The 5,774-nt window shown below is 36.7% G+C and overlaps 1 long non-coding RNA gene across 1 annotated transcript; it reads left to right on the forward strand.

Moving 5' to 3' along the window:
- The first annotated feature begins 1,170 nt into the window (after positions 1-1,170).
- LOC118741272 lies at positions 1,171-1,821 on the forward strand. Its single transcript, XR_004993265.1, has 2 exons — positions 1,171-1,545; positions 1,607-1,821. It is a non-coding gene; the product is annotated as an uncharacterized LOC118741272 (long non-coding RNA).
- Positions 1,822-5,774: the final 3,953 nt, after the last annotated feature.

Below are 5,774 nucleotides of genomic sequence, written 5' to 3' on the forward strand. Positions count from 1 at the left end.
AACAGGTTCCCCAGAGCAATTCGCTCGAGAAAGTGGTACCCGGTACACGTAATACGCGGCACACAGCACAACAATCCGCCAAAACAGGCAACCCGGCCCAAAATTACCACCGTAGAAGGCAGAAACCCCGAGCGGCAGTGCAGGAGCCCAAGAATTATCCTTAAAACGGCCACAGGAGCTTAAAAAGACCAACTGGTCCCCAACTGGTCCGAAGGTAAGTAGTTTCGGACTAGTTCCCGGACTGGTCCCCGGCTGGTGACCAACTGGTTCACGAACTAGTTACCAACTGGTCCCAAAGTGGTTACCAACTGGTCCACCTATACCTCAAGTGGTCCACAAGTCACTTCACTTACAAAGCATTCGATTTAGTTGACAATAGTCAAACTAATTTTATTTAAAGAAATGGCGTGTCGTCTATTTCCGGTGTAACAAACGTAGTACATAGGGCGACATCTAGATGTCATCTACCTCGCCCTATTCACTATGCTTTTTTATAGGAGCTTTTCAAAGCTTTGCTTTGGTGTCGGAACACAACATTGAAAGTTTCTGGATCCACAACATTGAAAGTTTCTGGAACACAACATTGCAAGTTGATAAAAGCGTTGTAAAAAAATGCAAAAGAAGACAGCGGAAAAAAAATACTTAAACGAAGTATGATGGTAAAACGAAAGAAAACTATGCTGAAATTTACATAAACAACACAGCGAAAGCATTACGAACTTCAGTGAAAAATCTAAATAAACACGAAATAAAAAAGGAACAAAAAAATGCGTATACAAAAAACGGCAAAGGTAAGCAATTCGAGCAGATAGAAAATTTATTTACTTTCCAGGAAAATTACGGCAAAGGCCACAGCGACGAAATAGCAGCGCCGCAGCAAGAATCATTCATTGGCTGCGGCAATCCACGTACGAACAGCAGACGCTGCTGTGGCCAGGTCAGCGTCAGCAGTCAGCCGTCAGAGTTTATTAAATGTTTACAAATTGGGCGCGGCAGGCGGAAACTGAACAATGCACGCTTCGCCGATGGCAATACAAACAAGATGAACGCTATTTAGTGACGCTTTCGAATTGGTGGCCGATACGCTGGAATTGGCTGATTTTTCATGAATTTACAAAGTGCTGATTCAAGGTTTGCGCATTTAAATTACAAAGACATTAATTTCCATGGTGGAATAATACAAGGTGTTGGATATTGACAGCGTTCTCGCTCTAATCCGCCATCTTGGCTCCCTTAGCTATATCAGTGTTTCCCTCTTGAAAAAACTACATTTTATCGCCTTTAAAAAAAGTACTAAACTACCTCATTCCCTATTCCAAAACCGATTTGCAATCACTGAACAATTCTTTGACATTTACTCTATTCTTATCGTTGGCAACTGAAAATTAAATTAGAAATTTCAACATTAATTCGGCAAAAAAACATCGGTTTAGAGTTCTCCCCAAGGATTTGTAGTTATTTTGGTCGGTGCTTCCTTCCGCTGCAATTCCGTCTGTGGTTCACTGCCACTGGCCTTGCTTTTTCAACGATATAACTGTTTTCTTGGTAAGTTTAGATGGAAGATTTAAACAAGAACTACGTATTTAACTATGCATCTATTCCCCAGTGATTTTTGCTGCTGCAATCCCGTCTGTGGTTCACTGCCTCTGGCCCTGCTTTTCCAACGATATAACTGTTTTTTTGGTAACTTCTACCGCTAAGACTTTGTTGCTTTTTCCCCTTTCCCTAAAAACATAATAGTGCTACAAAGCTCAATAACAATATGGAAACAAATGTTAATAAGCCACAATAATATTGACAATAAATAAGATTTCACTACGATTGAATTTTCTATTAGTAACAGGGTAGTTATAGTGAATGTTTTATTCGATAACTAAAACTATATTTGATGTTTGTAGCGATAAAAATATGCCTAAATCAGCCAAATACCCTATGTGGGTCGGCTGAATCAGTAAAACGTGACAGTAGTTGACTTTTGAGGTTAATATATCGGTCTTGAGTTGGTAAGGTTTTTAAAAAATCCGCAGCTTCCTTTAAAGCATCGCTGCTAATTGCTGAGAAAACCAGATTGTATTTACCGACATAAGATGTGGTCTTGTACGACTGAAAGGTGGCCTCAATTTGTAGAAACCATTTGTCTGTCATCTCAGTTCAGAACGGTCGCAGCTTGCATTGCGATGCAAGCTCCACATCTTTAGTTGGCATTTTGATCGATGAAATATTCTCCCAATCCGTCGATTCGCCCTTTTGTCGATTCCGTCATGTTGTAACGACTCGGGGTCACCACTAATTTTTTGGTTTTGGAAGTTTGACTATAATTATAGGACATTGTGTTTAATAAACTAAATTACCATTTATTGCATAAGTACTACGTTATATATACTACTTTCGCGAATTTAGCTTATCATAATATACCGTTTGTAACTATTTATATGCAAAATTTTATATGAAAAATAGTACCAAATTTCGTACTACTTCGCAAAGCGGGCTTTTTTTCTTCCCGTTTCTCTCGTGCTTCCATATTACAACCTTTTGTAAGGGAGCTGTCGACATGAGCTGTCACTACGTACAACACCTTGTATAATTCCACCATGATTAATTTCATGTTTACACGGGAGAGAGGAAGAGAAATAAAGGAAAACGTTGCAATAATAGAGATACAACAACAACAATGACAGTTGAAGGAAATATTGTGTGTAGGGATATACAACGGCATATACATATTTACAAAAATTTGTGTATGGCAATATGGCAAAAATTTAAAAAAAAAACGGGGCTTTGCTGGAGTGTTCAAGAATGAAGGAAACCACAGAAGAAAGACGAAGACGTAGCAAAAAGGTGCAAATATTGAATCAATAAAGGGCTTCTAAGGTCAAACCATTCGTTGCAAGTTTAGCTAAGTGTTTTTTTATTTTTTAGAAAAAAAAAATTTGAAACACTCGGCAGCAATTTGCAGTGACAAAGTATTCGAAGCACCTTTTGAACCTTTAGCTTTCAATTACAAGTGATGGAAGGCAATTCTCACAATGCATTACCAAACCTAATTAAAAAAGGGTTGAATGATATTTTTCCGAAAAGCCCTTTTTTAAATCACATCCATTAAAGGTGCATTTCTTAAGGATGTGATTTAAAAAAAGCCCAAGGCTTTGCGAAAAAACACCATTAAAACCAGTAAAAAGTAATCGTATCTACCAAACGGGAATGCCAAGACGTAGCTCAGGCTTTCTCTAGTATTTTAAGAGCAAGTGATTACAATTATATATCGGCACCTGAGTGAATGATCGACCTATCTTGGCAACCACTTCGAAAACGCCCTATCCCATACAACTTTTGCAAAACGTACTATATTAGAATTTGATTGAAAAACGCCATTTCACAGAAAATTTTTAAAGAGCATATAGTATAAATAGTGTATACGCTTTCCGCATAGGTTTTACAACAGTTAAGCGATAAAAACCGGAATGGGGATTTTTCTAAAACTTTTTACAGAGATTTCTCTAAATTTCTCGTTTTCTTGTTCCAAACATTTATGTAGGTACCCAACTAGAATTTCGAGAGGACACATTCGCATCGAACTGACGTCGCCACAATGCAAATCGTAATGAACGTTCTTTAAACTACCATAGGTATTACGAATTAAAAAATGTTGAATAAGGTTGTCACAACAACTATTGCAGATGGTAAGACTGTTGCGACAGGTGTAAGAAGGCGATGAGAGTGGTATTTGTGACGGCAATACTGTCGAGGTGCGGTTGCCGTACTTGTTCACCGCACGCGTTATGCTTGCTTCACTCAAGTCCACATTTTTCATCTTTTAAGTAAATCATAGTCTTATTTCAAAATTTTTGTAGTTTTTAGGTGATTTGATATAGCAATGAAATAGTTTTTTCCCAAACTTGAAATGCATATTATGACGAAGGTTTAATGTATGTAGGTATATTATGTACGATATCGGGTACCGAAAGGAAGTATTGGGTACCAAAATTTGTTTAATGTATTGGTCACCGACAATTTAGTACATCACTATCTTAGGCTCATTCTCACCTCTAGGATGAGTTTAGATAAGTATCTAGTCGGAGACTGTCTCGGGATACATTAATCCGGTTCTTCAGGCCAATAAAGTCGAAGTGTTTAAATATTGTCGCATACTAATATACCCCGGTGATGGAAAACCCAGTTTTTCTTAGCCTAAGGTCGGAGCGACTCCAGAATTACCTACAGTGTCTATAGGTATGAAGATAATGATAGCGTTAAGCGCTAGTGTAGATGTAGATCAGAGCGTCTCATTCAGTTATTCCAACAAGCATGGCACTGAACACCCAGTCACAATTTCTAAGTACTTAATGTAGAAGATGGACATAGTGCAGCGTATTAAAATACAGCGCCACAGCTCGCTTGGCCATGTATTTTCAGTCTACGCAGGCCGTGTGATTGGATTAAGTTAATAATACAACTTTTTGCATTTGTGCAGGAATATTGGCACCTGTTCCCGGTAACTTCAAGTGTTAATTGCCAAACCAGGTTATTGAGGAAATTGAACAAAAATATTTTGATGGGGCCAGAAATTGTGAGAATTTTGTGGCTTGCTTGCTAAAGAATATACGTATTATTATTTTTTTTTTTAAATAGTAAAAAGCAGGACGCATTATAATCTACAAATGTTAATTTTATTCCATTTATGTTTATTCAACATCACCTGATTCCAATTATACAAACAACCAAAAAAGTAACAGCCTCATTAGACATTTCGTTTGCTAAAATGTATTTAATATTAAAAGTACACTACTAAATAATAGCTAAATAACTAAGAAATATCTGCTGGCTTACTGAGTATTGTTTTGTGTTAATTCCGACAAAAGAAGGTATGCGTAAGCACACGTCACTGCCCATGGCATTTAAACATTTTGCATTAAAAAATAAATAATTAAATTTCGCCTTTGGCATTCCCGAGAAAATGCTGTGCATTAAAAAGCATAAATAGAAACAACAAATAACAAACAATGCCAAAAAAATAACAAGCAAATATAAAATGATTTGAATGTATCTGCTTATGGCATAAACTGCTGTGGGAACGAGTGTGTTGAGGTGAATACGCTTGTAAACGAATGTATGTACATATGTATTGTTTATTATTATGTTTTCGTTTACAATATTCCTTCCAAACTTTGTGAAAATGTACAAACAGCACAAATATGTATGTATTAAATGTATGTAGAAGCTTCTTCATGGTCATTAAAATTGAAAACTTTATGCTGCTGCTACTCATTACAATCGAGTTGATTTAGAATAAGAAGAAGGCAGCTTTTAATGTAATGTATGTGCGATTATGTACTCGAAGGCACATGAAAGTATACTTTTAATTAGCTACACATGTCTGGAGTTAAAATTGAAATGTAATAAAATAAAAAAACGTTTACCCTCGAGAGCCTATGGAACAAATGTATTGCCCAGAGAGCGAAGCAAAGTCAATGCTCCATCGTTTTGCAATAAATATTTATGTATGTAAGAAAAGCTAAATTTAGATGTAAAATTAAAAGCTTTTTTTATGGATGCATAAAATCGAAATAAAGCAGACGATGTGAGTGCCATGATGGCGAAGTAAAGTCATGATATACCCTTAATATATGTACATTTCCAAGTTATTGGAGGAGAGTATTGAATTCAAGTGCACTGATGTCACTCATACGCCACGTTGTACTGAATGAGTTAGCCAGCTGTTGTAAGCAACTGTATCGAATGAAACAATTCATTTATGTTTTAATTGTATTGAATTT

The sequence above is a fragment of the Rhagoletis pomonella genome, unplaced genomic scaffold (assembly GCF_013731165.1).
Source record: "Rhagoletis pomonella isolate Grant_MI unplaced genomic scaffold, Rhpom_1.0 Rhpom_scaffold_00006, whole genome shotgun sequence".
Lineage (NCBI taxonomy): Eukaryota > Metazoa > Arthropoda > Insecta > Diptera > Tephritidae > Rhagoletis > Rhagoletis pomonella.